Source organism: Triturus cristatus, chromosome 4_1 (assembly GCF_964204655.1).
Source record: "Triturus cristatus chromosome 4_1, aTriCri1.1, whole genome shotgun sequence".
NCBI classification, from domain to species: Eukaryota; Metazoa; Chordata; class Amphibia; order Caudata; family Salamandridae; genus Triturus; species Triturus cristatus.
In genome coordinates this window covers 291,947,766-291,964,268 of record NC_140585.1, presented here as the reverse complement: position 1 = coordinate 291,964,268, position 16,503 = coordinate 291,947,766, and the positions used below count along the sequence as shown (strand labels likewise).

General features: G+C 50.5%; 1 protein-coding gene and 1 non-coding gene across 2 annotated transcripts in view; one reads left to right on the top strand and one right to left on the bottom strand.

The window, feature by feature from the left end:
* The window catches only part of GPR19 (G protein-coupled receptor 19), a 154,609-nt gene that overhangs the window by 73,628 nt on the left and 64,478 nt on the right, over window positions 1-16,503 (top strand). The window lies entirely within an intron of this gene.
* Window positions 9,523-9,676, bottom strand: LOC146854310 (5.8S ribosomal RNA). Its single transcript, XR_014959043.1, has one exon. It is a non-coding gene; the product is annotated as a 5.8S ribosomal RNA (ribosomal RNA).

Below are 16,503 nucleotides of genomic sequence, written 5' to 3'. Positions count from 1 at the left end.
GCTGTGTTGCCAATACAATGTATTAATTTGTTACATCTTGAGTCAATTTGCACATGGAAAGCTTTTCATGACAGAAAATTTGGTTAGGAACGATTATTCAAAACTAATTATCAAAGGTGAGTGTACATGTCCTCTTCAACATTCAAACCATCTGGCTGCTTAGAATTCAATTCAATTATATAACGTGACTCCAATCTCCTTAATTGTTTTTCCCTATTGCCTCCCCTGGGATTTTTCTCAACGGCATCTATCACAAAATATGTGAGACCATCGGGTCGCTTGTTATGGAATTTCTCAAAGTGTCCTGCGACAGGATATGATCTGTGAGACCCGATGGTCTCACATATTTTGTGATATAGTGTCACCTGTCAGGAGGCTGAACCGATTTTTACCTACCTGTCTTTGAACCCCAGAGCTGTGTGTCTGCACGTGTTTTTATCCAGTAACTTGCAGCTGAGCTGTTGTGTTTCTTCGAAGATACGTAAGGAGGTCAGGCAAAAACAGGCATAATGTAGCCTTGTCCCCTCCGCTTCAGAGACATTGTGCCATGATAATGTTTTATATCATGCGTCTTATTTTTTCGAAGGAGTTACTGAGCTGGACTTTTAGTGTGTGCGAAGGGGAGGCACAAAATTCAAATTTGTGGGGTGGGGGCGCCCTTCGCCGAGACTTCACCGAAGCAAACCGTATTCTTATGAAAAACAAAAACAAGCATTGGCATAGCCAATAGGTCTCGCCTTTGGGACCTTATAAGTGTTTAGCCATGCAACAGTTGATGTTGTTGCACCAAGGATATTGTGCTGCATAACTAAATACTTATACGGTCCCAAAAGCGAGACCTATTGGCTATGCCAATGCTTGTTTTCTGAAGAGAGAAGTTTCAAGACGTAGGATTTCAGCGCTTCAGAGATAGTCAATTTGCAGACTATTCAAGCCCCAGACTGCTGAGCGCTGTTGCCTAAAAAATAAATATACTGGGAAATTTTATTTCTCTTAGGTCCTGTTGGCTCTTATGAATGCACACTCACCTCTCCCCATGACCTTGAAGTGGCTTGCTGCCCCTCTCGGTCACTGCAGAACATACTCTCTTAAAGTTTGAGAGGATTCCATTGTGATACCAGGTTTAGGAAAATGTGAAGTTGTAGTTGCGTTGGTGCTGCCCTAAGGGTCCTGGAGAAGGCCAAAAAACTAGGAATAAAGCGCTGTCGTGCCACAGATCCTATTTCTTCGAATCTGGCCTAGAAACGCCCTTATGTTCTAGGATGTAGAATTTGCCAGACTAGTGCAGTTGGAGGTGGCTAGATAGTAGCTTAGATGTGTCCCCTTCCTTGTACACGTTGCCTAATATTTTCTTGGCGAAAATCTCCTGAGTTTTCAATAGTGTGTCCGAAAATTAACAGTAACCTCACCAGGCTAATTAGGAGAAACGTTTTAATACTGCTCTGTGCACAGGAACACCGTTAAAGTAAATACCGTACAAGCATTTGCACAAATTCATATGAAAACTAGATTAGGTGGGATTGAATATACTTTTTTCAGAAATATGTGTGGACAGAAAGTTGTCTTGCAAACGTGGACGTTTAGTGGATCTCTCGTCTGGATCTACAAGTCCTGTTACCTACTCTTTTTTAGGTCTCGCGTGGTGTTGTAGCGCAAAGCGCTGCCCGCCTCGGCGAGATTTATTGTGAACAAGGATTTTGAGAAAATGGCTTTAAGCCCCGCCCCTCATTCCCATTGGCTGGCGTCACCGTTTGTGCTAAACGGAGGCCTGCCATTGAAAATGAGCTTTTTGGGTTGCCTCCCTTAGGCCTCTTGGTCCTGCCCATCCGGACTGGATCGCCTGCTTCACGGCTGTCGTGAAGCAATTTCTTATCTCATGGAGGCGTGAGATCCAGTCCGGATGCGCCGTCCCAAAAGGAGACAGGGCGCCGCGTGTTTATTTTTGCATCGCGCTTTCACTTAGCAAAAATAAACAGCGGGAATGGCGGGCGCTTGTTCTTTTGGTTGCACTCCGCAGAAAGGAAGTGGATCCAATTGCTTCCACTTGAAAAAGCAATGTGTGCGATGTAGGTTAAGGTTGTCCCGAAGTGGGTCTTATGCCACATAAGCTGTGCCGTCTTTGGTTGCCGCCAGGGGTTAAGGCTTTCTAAAGACAAGGGAATGGATGAATAGCATTACCCAGTGCCCCCTCGTAGTATCTTGGTAAAATTGTGCTGGAATATGTTGTGTGCTCAGCTGCGGCTGAGCTCCTCTCTTGAGGGACCCCCTTGCAGCCTGTTCATTCCTAGAACGCAGGGCTCTTCTGCCTTGCTCGGTTGCTGTGACTCGCACCTGCTGCTGGCAAGCAGTGAAGCTAGCCGTAGTTTTAGTGGCGGTAGACGGCTCGCGATGGTTGCTGGCTGTCCACGGCTGCCTGAGGAGAGCTGGCGCCTGTATGTAGTGCTCAGACGGAGGTGCGATACAGCTGCCCTGTGGCGGATGAGGCATAACGAGGAAGGATGAGCTCCCCACCCCATGGAGACATCATCTGCTGCAGTGAGAGATGGTGGATCCTGCAGGGTTCAGCTGGAATATAACATGAAAAAGGAAAAAAAAAAAACTCGCCGATGACACAGGCGACAAAATGGCAGCGCTGCAGCGTCCTTGTCTGAAAGGCTTTGACCCGCTGCGCAGCTGTCGGCTTCAGGTGACAGACTTATCTGAAGAACCCTCAGAAACCTAAAGGGGTGATAGCTAATTGGTGAAATAACTCAATGAAGGTCGCCTTTCCTTTGCTGCTTCTCCATGCCAGGCGTACAAGTAAGCGAGCACAAAAGCTACTTAATACCAGCTTGGCCTCCCACTAGTCCATTATTTTGGCTTGCTGAGTGCAAAAGTGGGCAGCCACATGCCACGAACACAGACTTGGAGACCTGTGGCGCGCCATTCAGGGCACATCTCTTGGTATAATGTGCGAAAATGTGAACCTGTGCTCGTCTGGAAGGTCGACCCCAATTTTGCTGACCGACGTTTTCAAAGCAGTTCTGAAGGGCTGCCATGAAATATTCAGTTACTTTCGTGATGCCCCAAACCGATCTGAGCCTCTCATGCAGTGCCGAAAAGAAAGAATCGCCCACCTCCCCAAGAATGCTTGATATACTACGGAGGACAAACGGTGTGTAGGTTTACATGCATTTCAAGTAATGAGGTGCTATTTAAAAAGGCCTTCTATGACAGGATATCAAGATCTCATATCACTTATATCGTAAATCTATCAGCTTTTGTGTTTTTTCCAAGTCGGTCTCTTCCAAGGATGTTGTAAATCTTGTTTGTAGACAGTAGAACTTTTCCCCAGGTTAAACCGGCTCAGACGCCAGAACAACCACTGGGGTTACATTGAAGTTACAGTAAACAAATGTCTCCAACGTGACATGACATAGTTGTCACTCAAATGTTAGTATTAAATATTTAATAGAAAGCATTACTTTTGTCCCCACAATACTAGAAGGCCTACAATAGGACATTGCATAAACAGGTTACATTATGGGAGCCCAGTGGAGGTGGGCAGCCAGATTGCAGAGGTTGGCTGATCCTACACTGCAGGGGGCCATGAGGACGCAAGGCCTTACCCTCAACCACCACCCGACCCCAAAGAGCCGCTAACTTGTGATGTGCTGCTACACACGATGCTTGCCTAGTAAGCTGCAGCTGTCTCTTAGAGGCAGTGGAATGTCCGTGCTGCCTCTTACAGCGGTGCACAGGAGGAGGAGCAAGGTTGTCATGGAGAAGTCGTATGTCCCTGTTTAATAAGTCCCCACTCCAATATTTGAAGTATTTCACGGCTGGTGTGGTAGAGGAGAAAAAATTGGTAGGTTGTGGCACCGAAAGCACATTCCGCCTGTTGAAATAAAGTAGGTCTCCAAATGGTCAAAATGCGGCAATAGTGGAGTATAGATCTGACATAAGGTCTGCTGAATTCACTGCAAATTTAACAGTCTAAACTGGCTACGGTCTCCAGCGTTACCTGATTATTTCAGACTCACTAGCCTGGCTAGAGTGGCGCTGGAGTTCACTGTTCATCTCATGGCATATGCAAAGGCTGGTACGTGTATATACTGTTAGGACTAGTAATTGTATAATGCACACAATTGTGAAGTCACTGCTCTTTCATTGGTCTTGTTGTCCTGGCTTTACTGTAACCTTGTTACTTTTTATCCTTCGTCTTGTAAAGTGCTTTACCCCCTGGGTCATGTTATTGCTATATAAAACCAAATAAATAAATACATCAATAAAAAGTGGGTGATGGTCTGATTCAGAGCATTTACAATGGGGCAGGTGCAAAAAGTTATTGTGTAAGGGGTATTAAGTGTTTTTAAGAGATTTGTTTTCAGTTGAAAAATGCTGCATAGCAACAGACTTTTAGATTGGCTAGGTTAATTGGTTCCTGGTACAGCAGCAAACTCGAGATAGCCTCTTCAGAAAACAAGCATTTGCAATGCAATAGGTCTCGCAATTACGCACGTTTGAGCTATTGACATTCCAAATAACAATGCCTTTTATTTTTGTTTTCGTTTTTAAAACATAAATAAAAAGCATCGTCATTTACAATGCCAATAGCTTAAACTCGTGTAAATGCGAGACCTATTGCATTGCAAATTCTTGTTTGTTTTGTTTTTGGGATCTTTTCGGTTATCCTTTTCTGGATTGCATTTGTGTCTTAAAGGGATAACAGAGGCCTCGTTCTTCACCTAAAAGCTATATTTAGGAGGCATTTCTTTCACTGTCCCTGAGCCAGTCTGCACAGGTTGGTGTGAAGCTAAGGGTGAAGGGACAGTCTCACACAAAGTGAGAAATTCCTTCAGCTCTGGCACTTGCACCTTCCAAGGTGCCCTGATCCCTCGTTAGTCTAATTCCTCCTAGGTTCACAACTTTTCTTAAGGCTCAGGGGAGCTTGGACTGATCTGGCGTTTCAATGTCATCTGTTGTACCCAAGCTGTCTTTCTGCAACCCAATTTGTTACCAGAAACATTGCGCCACAATCTTTTGCTGGTATTTGGCTGTTCTGCCCACCCAAAACTACAAGCCTACCTCCACCCGTTTATTCTCTAGCCCATAATTTTACTTGCTTATGCTACATCCCAGTTCTCAAGTGTTAACTGTGAGCTTTCCATTTTCTAGCTTTAAAGTTTGTGTTTTGTTCCCCATAGTCAGTGTACCTCCTTTTCTACTTTCACCCTTGGCCCCTATTCTCTGGGGCTACTTGTAAAGGTTGGAGAGGCTGATATTTGAAAGGTACAGCCTACCCCAGTGTTGAATGGTACAGCCCACCACATTGTGAGGTCAGCAGGTTTCTCTAATGTGCAGAGTTAAGTCCATTTTATGGTTAGAAAACTGTTCCATGCGGCATGTCGGTTTTTCTGCCCTGCTTTGCATCTTGCCCCCATCCTGCCCTTGGACTCTCTGGCCCACATTTTATTAAGCAATGCTGTCCTGAAAGCAAGAAAAGTGACTCCCAACTGTAGTGTAGATGGCTACTGCCTTCTCGTACCAAGATGTGAGGTGACTGGTGAAAGGAGGTTATAGTTTAGGGGTTCAGCCTTTCTACCAGCACCCTTGGTGAGGGGGCTGTCTATTGCCCTACCCGGTAAAGTCCAATCAGTCTCATAATGGGAGTCCTGCCTTAACTTTTGGCACATGGTATGTATGTATTGTGTGTGTATGTTTTGTGTGTGTGTGTGTTTCTTGCATATGTTTTCAGGGACTTGTATATTGACATCCATTTGGGATGCTTTGTCAGGGTTGCACAGTATGGGGGTTTCCCCCGTAGTCATGGTGTTTTTTCTTGCTCCATCCTCGGTGAACTTGACTCTCTGGCCCGATTCACAAAGAGCCTCCACATTCGTGGAGGAGGCTCCGCAGGCACGGTGGGATCTCCACAATGGAAAACTGCAGGACGGAGATCCCTCAACAAGTGCGGCGGCTCTTTGTGAAGGGGGCTATGTGTTACTTTGTTTAGTGTCTCCTCCCTTATATTGTAGCTCTTCCGAGTGCCTTAGAAGAATCGTTCTCTATTCCCTACAGAAGATGGTTCTCAGCTCTGCTGGATCTCTTTCGTGCCTCATGTTCTGCAGGATGCCACTTACCAACCAGTCTGTCTTCAGTCCTCAAGTAACCTTAACCAGTCCTGTCCAGCCTGACCCACATTCCAAGTAGCTTGGAGATCAGGACAAAGACTTGCATGCATCTCCTCCTGTTTGTAATAAGATTTTAAAAAGACAACAAAGTTGCATTTTGATTGGCTCTGGTTTCCTGCCAATGCCCCCAAATTTGTATGAATGAAGCCTTTTGGCTTCAGGACTTGACTAGACTTTGAGGATACTGCACACTAGTTCTGAAACTATATTTGCCAGGGCTACAACCTTTGACATTAGCCATTCTCTTCACTCTGGAGAAATATTTGCTGTTTTGAACTTACTAGCAAAAGAGAAAGTTGAATTGGCCAAGGAGAGGAGTAGCCTCTTGACTTGATAAAAGGCGCGTTCTAGGCTCAGTTGACTGAAGTTCTTCATGTAGGTGACCTGAGGCAAGTTGTTCTAGAGCCAGTGGGATCCGTGTGACCCAGGTTGCTAGACATGCCACGAAGTGAGCAAGAATCACCTGCAGTAGGGGAGCTGTAGAGATACCTCCAGTAGGATAACCGTGGTAAGTCTGCTCCGCCCCTGACCTATACTGGGCCAATATTCACCCTTATCAGGCATGAGGTTTTCCAGCTTCACCCCAATCCTTGAGGTTTTGCTCTACAGGCTCCAGCTGAACCCCTGCATTCAAAATACGATTGAAGAGCATGTTGTCCCACACAAGCATTGGCATAGCCATTAGGTCTCGCCTTTGGGAACGTATAAGAGATTAGCCATGCAGCACACTATCGCTTGTGCACCAACATGAGCAGCCGTTATCTCCAGCACCTCTCTAGCCTGCAGTATACTGGAGCGCATCTTCTGCTTCAGAGAAAGTGACTAGCTGGCAACACATACTGCGTGTAGCATGGGCAACTCCATTCACTTTACAAAATTTGTTTTCAATTATTGCCTTGCTTCGTTCTTTATAAAAATCTCTGAGTGCTGTGTTTCTGGAGAGAGAAAGCCTGAAGATGTGATCCTCCAGGGGGACAAGGAGAATAAAATCCAATCAGGCCCATTCCTATCGTCTCTGGTGACCGACTAAATCAAAACAAGCATTGGCATAGCCAATAGGTCTCGCCTTCAGCCATGCAACAGTTGATGTTGATTGCACCAAGGATATTGTATTGCATAACTAAATACTTATAAGGTTCCAAAGGCGAGACCTATTGGCTATGCCAATGCTTGTTAGCTTCTGTGTTTTTAAGCCACGCCCATAAATACATTGACCACGCCCCTTTGAGAGACCCCCAGTTTTTTCACCCCACTTAAAGCCTTGGAGACAAACGTAGAGCTTGAGAGAGGCAATGGCAAAAAGAGCAGAAGGGTAGGAGACGTTGTAAGGAAGAGGGGGAGGGGGAGAGAGAGAGAGAGAGTGAGAGAGAGAGTGAGTGAGTGAGCGGCGGAGAGAGAGAGAGAGAGAGGCGGGCTTAGGTTGTATCTGGAAAGAGACTCAAAAGGCAGAGGAAAAAGTAAAGAGGATGGCAAGAGCGCATAAAATCGAAAATGTTTACAATGGGAACGCACAAACGGAGAATGGGGTGTGACGGTAAAGAGCATAATGAGAGCAGACTGTGGACAGGTTGTGTCATTCGGGGCGGTTTCACTGGCAAACCGCTTATGAACGCCAGTGCATGAGCATTCATTGAAAAACAGCAGCCTGTACAGTACACACACAAGAACAGGAGCCTTGCTAAAACTCTTCTAGCTCATTTTACTGCTTCCATCATGATGCACTTAAGATGGCTGCTTGAGTTCAGGCACTTGCGCAGATATCGTGTTTTCAATAAATCTCAGGGTGCAGCACTGACAAGATGGCTCTAGTTAAATGCATTTGCTACAGAATTGTGTGCCTAATCTCGTTACTGTTACGAATTATCACCAAAAACTTGAACATGTAGTGTGCTTCCTGGAGAGCATAATGTGTAACTTGCATAGGATTGTATTCAAGGAAAATCAGCGAGTTAATGTGTCTGTTGCAAAGATTCTGTGTCTGTTGCATAGATTCGGTGTATTGTGCAGATCAAAAATTCCAATCCTGGTAAAATATCTTCGGGTAATTTGCCCACTATCGCATGCCAATCTTTGTTGTTTTTCTGAAAGTGTTGTTTACGTTTGAAGGCACTGTGTGAAGTACAGGTTGTGTAATGAGAATGTGTTGTAGTATAAGCATGTGCTGCACAATAATGGAAGGCCCTACTGATAAAAGCTGCAGTGATGCAAGCTTTTCAATAGTGCTTGATCTTCAGGCTCGGAGATGGAAACGGTAGAAAAGCTTTTTTTAATGTGTGATGTTATATTGTAGCTGCCTGTAGCTCCAGTTATAAAGTACGGTGAGTAGTGTCTGAAAATGAATGGTTGTTGCAGAGAGCTGCTGTTGCTTTAACTGTTTCCTAAGGCAGGGTTTGCATCACAGATGACAGAAAATGTACATCTAAGTTTTCAGGGTGTAAGCTGGAAATTCTTGTAAAAAATGTTATTACATTATCCCAAACGAGCCTCAACACTTCCGATTTAAATGTCACAACCCAGTTCGTATAAAATGAGATCTGATTAAATATTCTGGTAAAAGTACATAGAGCTGCAAATCAATAAGGAAGAATGTCAAAAAGACTGTACAGCATCAAACACAGACAGAAAGAAAACAAGCGCGCGCACCTCTCGCTGCAGCGGGAGAGAGAGGCGGAGGAGTGCACCTGCGAGTGGTGCGCGCGCGCTGGAGAGAGCAGTCTGCTCTTTTTCAAAGCACATACTCGTGCCTATGGTGCGCCGCTCCGCACTGCCGCCACAAGCACAAGTATGATTCCTCACTTTAGAATTTCTCCAACTGATCCCATCCCCAATGTGCCTCGAGTTTGGTTGGCCATTGGCTATGCTGCAGCAAATTGAAGCCTTCAAAGAGGCCATTATGTGTATCTTTAGTGCGTTTTTGTGGCGTCCTCTGTCATGCCTTCTGGCCCCAAGGACCACAGGGGCTCCCAGTCTGGTTACCACCAGTGAAACCTTCCCTGGCACCGACTGACCCCTTGGAAGCTGTTCCAGCACGAGAACTGACTCCAATGCAGATGCCTGAACCAGTGCCTGAACCAGTGCAAGGCTGCCACATGTCGATACCAGTGCGATGTCACAAGCAGTGTAACAGGATCCAATTGTGGTCCCAATGTCTGAGCCCGAACCTACTTTAGCGCAATCTTGACTGATATCACACTACGAAATAATTAAGATGCAGCCTGACTTTGCACCAGTGCCTCCACCGGGGAGGTCACCCTAACTGAGGATTCATTATTTTTCAGCTGTGACTCTGAACAAGGCACACTACCAGAAGGAGATGATGATGGTGGGATAGGGGCGATTGACGATCAAGCGACCCTCAGACAGGCGTAGCCCCGGGAGGAACCCGGGGCCGCAAGGTGCGTTTGAAGTGTCGATGATCAATGTGTCCTGCAATTCACACTAATTCTCGCAGCTAGCTGCGTTGTTCATCGACGCCCGAGCCGAGTGATCCACCGCCAAGAGTCAAAGGCAACTTTTCGAAAACGTTCGCCCACCTGCGGGCGCAGGAAAGGCGGGAGGAAGGCGACGCCGTCCGTCTGCCGCCCACGCGGCGAGACAGTCCGGGTGCCCTGTTCAAGGCTTCTCCTCTGGGAGTCAGACTGCACCGTTGGGAGAAGAAAAACATTGCTAGGCGCTCGGCCGGGGAGTCCACAAGGGGGGGGCTAGAGAGTGGGCTCCTGGAGCAACAGGAGCAGGCAGCCCCGCAGGCGCCGGTCCCTCCTAGGGTAACCCAGGAGGGACCACGCGAGTCTTCAAACCCCTCAGCCCGGCCACACGAGACCAGGTCGAACCGGATACCTGGCAACGAGGGAGGGTCGCCCCACCTACACATCAACCGTCCGTTGCCAGGTGGCCTGAGCCGTGCCAGCAGGCTGGCAATCAGCCCACCCCCACCCTCACCTGGGTCGGAGGCACCGGAAGGGAAGAGCCAGTCAGCTCCCCATCCCGCACGCCTCCCAGCGAGAGGAGCCGGGGTCCCCTCGCAGGCCCTCGGTCCCTTATCTGGGGGGGAGTCGTGCCGGGTGAGCTTGGATTCCGTCTCAGAGAGGGACCGGGGATGGGGGCTGCCCCCGTCCCTGGTCCCTCGCGTGTCGGTCGGGCCTTCCCCGGGGGGGAAGAGGCCTGCCGAAGTCCCGGTCCTCACCCGAGCGCCCCATGCGTCTGTGGACTTCTCCGCCCCTGTGCCTATGGTGCGTGCTCACAGGAGGCGGCCGAGGGCTTCGGGCTGGCGCCGTCGGTCGCTCTTGCCGCTCCGCCGTTAATGATCGTTCCGCAGGTTCACCTACGGAAACCTTGTTACGACTTTTACTTCCTCTAGATAGTCAAGTTTGATCGTCTTCACGGCGCTCCGCCAGGGCCGTTGCCGACCCCGGCGGGGCCGATCCGAGGACCTCACTAAACCATCCAATCGGTAGTAGTGACGGGCGGTGTGTACAAAGGGCAGGGACTTAATCAACGCGAGCTTATGACCCGCACTTACTGGGAATTCCTCGTTCATGGGAAATAATTGCAATCCCCAATCCCTATCATGAACGGGGTTCAGCGGGTTACCCGCACCTGTCGGCGAAGGTATACACACGCTGATCCGTTCAGTGTAGCGCGTGTGCAGCCCCGAACATCTAAGGGCATCACAGACCTGTTATTGCTGGGAGGTGTTGTCCGGCCCAGCCCATCTGGTCATCGGAAGAGAACCGCCAGTCCGGGAGGGGTGTTCCCAGCATACCCTGCCCCTACTAATCCGGAGGAAGGCTGCCCCCCTTTTTGGTAACCCGCGCGCTCCGAGTGACGGAGGGGGCCCTAGGCGCGAACGTTCCCGACCTCATGGAGCCCTGGCTGGGATCCGGGAGGCAAATGAGCCCTCATCGGGACTTTCAGGCCGGCCCAGCCATCTGGTCTCCCCATTGGAAAGCATTGCGTGCGACCAGATGGCCAAGGGGAAAGGTGAAACCAGATGGCTGGGACCGAAAGGACTCCCGTCTGCTTGCCCCGAGCCTTCGCGGTACAGCACCCGCCTGCCCACGCAGGGCTCGGAGGCTCTGCTTCCCAGGGGCTCGGAGACCCCAGCTGGGCCTCAGACACAGGGAGGACCACCGGAGCTCTTGGGCCCGGACGCCCGGGGGAGGACTGCCCGGGACCCATAGAGCCCATCCCGGGCACTTTGCCACGCCGCGGGCCGGAGGAGGAAGACCCTGATGCCTGGGAGGTGTTACCCGGGCATAGACCATCTGGTCCCCGGCAGAGAACTGCCAGCCCTGGAGGGGTGTTCCGGCATACCCTACCCTTAGTAATCCAAAGGAAAGCCACCCCTCTTTCATGGCACCCGTGCGCACCGAGTGATGGAGGGGACCCAGGGCGCGGAGGTGCCCGACCTCCTGGAGCCCTGGCTGGCATCGGGGAGGCGAATGGGCCCCCATCGGGACTTCCAGGGTGGCCCGGCAATCTGGTGGCCCCATTGGAAAGCATTGTGTGCGACTAGATGGCCGAGGGGATTGGTGCAACCAGATGACTGGGACCGAAAGGACTCCCATCTGCCCGCCCTGACCTGAGCCATAGCGGTAGGGCTCCCGCCTGCCCTTGCAGGTCTCCGGGGCTCTGCACAAGGGACCCTTGTCCTGGGCAGATGAACACTTGGCAGGCCGCAGGACGGGGGCTCCCAAACCTCAGGCCGGTCCCTGCTTCTCAACGCCAGCCAGGCTGGGGTGATCGGGGAGCCTGCCCGGGCACGAGGGACCCCTGTACACGGACCCTCAGGACGTGCGCTCGTTTTTCACACTTTTTTCCCAAAATTCTGCGTAGTGGCGCTACACAAATGGCGCTACACAAATTCCGCCCAGCCCTATTTAATACACGTGGGGATACTCTCTGTCATGGTGTAGTGTTCCTGATGTATCATGTTTGCTTACATTCATTTGTGGTTACATTAATTCATTTGGGAAAAGGCGGAAGATTGGTGGGAAAGTGAGGCGGTGCCGGAGTCTGTGACAGAGACAGCAGATGTTTAGGGGGCTGGTGTTGTGTAGGCTGGCGGCGGGGCGGCTATAAATGGCACGTGGCTGGTGCTGATCTGCATATTCAGTGGTGCATCACTCTTTACGTGGCGTACTCCGGCATGCTTTCTAAATGCAGATCCACCCCCCTTTGATTGCCCGTGTTGCTCCTTTCCCGAATGTTGTTCTTGTCGTTCTCAGTTATTATCTTCCTATAATGATGAGAAATAGGTAGATAGCTGCCGGAGTGCAGGTATGGCTCCCTATATAAACATGACGTAGGCCTCCGATGCGATATCTGGAAACGCCGTCAGCCTTTCTTCTCTCTACAGTCTGTCCGGAGGAGGTTGTTGTAAGTCTTGTCGCCAGAGCTGCCGGGCGCGCCCCGGTACCGACGCTGCTCGCTAGTCAATCTGTCAGGCCCTCGGTAAGCATCCTCGTCAGTGAACCTTCCTTCTCCACCCAGGTCAATGCTGTGCATTTCTTTCTACCTACATCGCCTTCTACACGTTATTCACTTGAAACCCTCACCAAGCACATACATTCTGTGGCGAGCACGCAAGGGTGGGGTCTGTTAATACGAAACGCAGCACGCACAGAACAGAAGGCACATCCGTGTCAGGGCGGCCGGTGCCGAGGGGTTGTCAGGCAGTGTTTGCGCTGCAGGCGGGCTATTAATCCACGCTGTTCATACACAGCGGCGCGTGCTCAGGGAATCGTCATTAGTCACCGAAGGGCGGCCTCATTTCCCAGCCCCAGGCTGCTGGCCGCGGTGCTGAATACCTGGAGAGCTTTAATCAAGGCAATTACTGCTCTCCCGAGCGGGCGAGTTTAACAGGCGCTTCTTTGGGAAGGTGTGCTCCGAGGAACCGGGGTTTAGTCAGAGTATGAGATGTGTGTGGGCCTGAAGCTGTCCGATAGTACGGCGCCCTGCTGCTGAGAGGGAGATAGACGGACAAACATAAATGCAGGCCTACAGCAGTGGGGTGAACTCGGATGTGTCTTCGAGGCAGGCGGCCTGCTACCGAGGTACCAGGACAGTGAGACAGGCAGACAGGTACGTAGGTAGTTGCAGGCCTAGATCAGGGCGATGAATTCTGAGCTGTCCACGAGGCAGACGCCCTGCTACTGAGGTATCCTGAAGGGAAGGGATATAAAACCAGGATGAGCTTGTACAGCAGGGAGGCCGTAGGAAGCAGAAAGGAGATTAGGAGATGGCTTTTGTGGGAAGAGCGAGAGACGTAATTAGTAAAAATCAAGAGAAGGCCCCCACTGGTCACCTATTGCCCCATCTATCCCTACATACTGATATAGATAGATGTGGGCCTAGTTGAGGGCGGTGCACTTTGAGCTGTCCACGAGTCAGGCGCCCTCCTGTCGAGTTATCCTGAGTAGATAGATAGATAGATAGATAGATAGATAGATAGATAGATAGATAGATAGATAGATAGATAGATAGATAGATAGATAGATAGATAGATAGATAGATAGATAGATAGATAGATAGATAGATAGATAGATAGATAGATAGATAGATAGATAGATAGATAGATAGATAGATAGATAGATAGATAGATAGATAGATAGATAGATAGATAGATAGATCAGGGCGAGGGACTCTGAGCTGTGCACAAAGCAGGCGCGCTGCAGCCGGGGTACCCTTAGAGGAAGAGAGAGATTGATGCAGGTGTAGATCAGGGCGGTGGACTCTAAGCTGTCCACAAAGTAGATGCTCTAAAGGTATTTTGAGAGATTGGGACGGACGGATGAATGACCGGTTACTCACCGGTAATATTCATTACTCCGAGTCGTAGCCCTCCCCGTCCCAGTCCTAACCAGATGACCATAGCTCCTCCCACCAGACACTCCCAAGCAACTTGAAACCCATCCCTTCCCTCCAGGCCACACCCATACCCTGAGGCATATATCACCGTGACCCGCCACTCCACATCCTGTATAAACCAAGCACAAGAAGCCGAACAGGGAGGGAGGGATGGGAACCTGGACTGGGACGGGGAGGGCTACGACTCGGAGTAATGAATATTACCGGTGAGTAATCGGTCATTACCTCCTCGTCAGCCCTCCCCGTCCCAGTCCTAACCAGATGAGCAGATACCAAAGCAATAATCGACTTCACTCAGTAGAAAATATATACTTTAATAAGCATAGAAAGTCACACCACCGGAGCAGAACGCAACACAGCGTCCCCAAACCCAGCAGAATCAGTCCCCCCAACCACCAAACGATAATGGGACATAAACGTGTGAGGAGAACTCCAGGTAGCAGCTCTGCAGATCTCGGCCATGGAAGTCCCCTGAAAACAAGCCCAGGAAGCCGCCACCCACCGAGTCGACCTCCCCTGAACAGAACCAGGAGCCAACGCCCCACAGGCCTCATACGCAGCACCCACAGCCCACCGTAGCCAACGACTGAGGGTAGCCCCAGAAGGCTTCAGACCTTGACCAGCCAGCCCAAAGGTCACAAAAAGGGATTCCACCTTACGAAAAGGCGCAGTACGCAACAAATAGACCTCCAGAGCCCTATGAACGTCCAAACAGTGCAGCCGCACCTCCACCTCCGAAAGAGGATCAGGACAGAAAACAGGCAACACCAGATCCGAAGAGCAGTGAAAAGAGGAAGGAATCTTGGGAACAAAAGAAGGATCAGGCCGCAGAACCACCCGATCAGGAAAAAAACGTAAAAAAGGGGCCGAACAAAGCAAGGAGCCCAACTCCCCAATCCTCTGAGCCGAGGTAATAGCCACAAGGAACAGAACCTTAATAGTCAGAAACCTCAAAGACACCTCATGCAGAGGCTCAAAGGGAGCCACCTGCAAAGCCCCCAAAACCAGAGGCAGATCCCAACTAGGATCAAAGGCCCGAATGACAGACTTCTGAAGGAAACAACTCTGCAACAAGCGGGACACCAGGGGAACCACCGGGTCACAGACCGAACCCCGAAAGGCCCGGACAGCAGCCCACTGAGCCCTCAGGGAGGACACAGCGAGACCCAAGTCAAACCCGTCCTTCAAAAACTCCAAGACACGCACCGGATCCACCTCCAACGCGGACCACCCACGCGCCTCACACCAAGACCGAAAAGAAACCCAATGCCGGGCATAGGACTTGAGAGTCGAAGGGCGCCTGGACCTCTGAATAAATTCCGCCACAGAAGGAGAACACCCCAAAGCCACAAGGTTCATCCTTTCAACAGCCAACCCGCCAATCGCAGGCGGACCAGACACTCCCGAGACAGAGGGGGAAATGACAAGGGACAAGGGACCACCGGCAACCTCCAGCAGGGCCCCACCGCCAACTTCAATAACAGAGGGAACCAAGGCCTCCTGGACCAAACCGGAGCCACCAGGATCACCGAAGCCCGATCCAGCTTGACCTTCAGGAGAACACGCGGAAGCAGAGCAATAGGGGGAAAGGCATACATCAGACCCCCCTCCCACCGGAAGGACAGGGCATCCACCCTCCAAACCGCCGCAGATCGAACCAGAGAACAATACTTCTCCCTCAAGGCGTTCCCCGGAGTGGCAAACAGGTCCACCACCGGGATCCCGAACCGAGCCATTAGGCAACCAAACACCTCCTGAGTCAGGCACATGTCTGACAGGGAGGGAAACACCCTGCTCAGGCGATCCGCCTCCGTGTTCAAAATCCCTGGTAGATGCAAAGCCCTTAGAGACAGCAAGTGAGACTCCGCCCAAAGGCCGATACTTCGCGCCAACAAATTGAGGGAAGCCACCTTCGCGCTCCCCTGGCGGTTGATATAACACACCACCACCGTGTTGTGTGACCGCACCATCACATCCCTCTGGAGGATCCAAGGCAGAAAATGAGACAACGCCAACAGAACCGCCTTCAACTCCCTCCAATTTGAGGACATGCCCGCCTCCGGCACAGACCAGAGACCCTGTACCGACTCCTGACCCAAGACCGCACCCCAACCTACTTCGCTGGCATCGGTCGTCAGGACCAACCTCTCCTGGGACACAAATGGCGAGCCCTGTAAGAGGTTCCAATCCACCAGCCACCAGGACAACTCTCGGGTGATGGACACACCCCCCGGTATCAATTGTTCGTAATTCAGAGAGGCTGGATCCCAATGCCCCAGAAGATGATTCACCAGGGGGTACAAGTGTAGACGGGCCCAAGGAACAATCATAACAGTAGCTGACATCAGCCCCTGAACACGCAACCACTGGCGAGCCGTGGAAGACTGAGCCCCCAACACCTTCCTCAGCTCGTGCATAAGAGTAAATCTGCGAGGTTCCGACAGGAAGACCTTTCCCAACC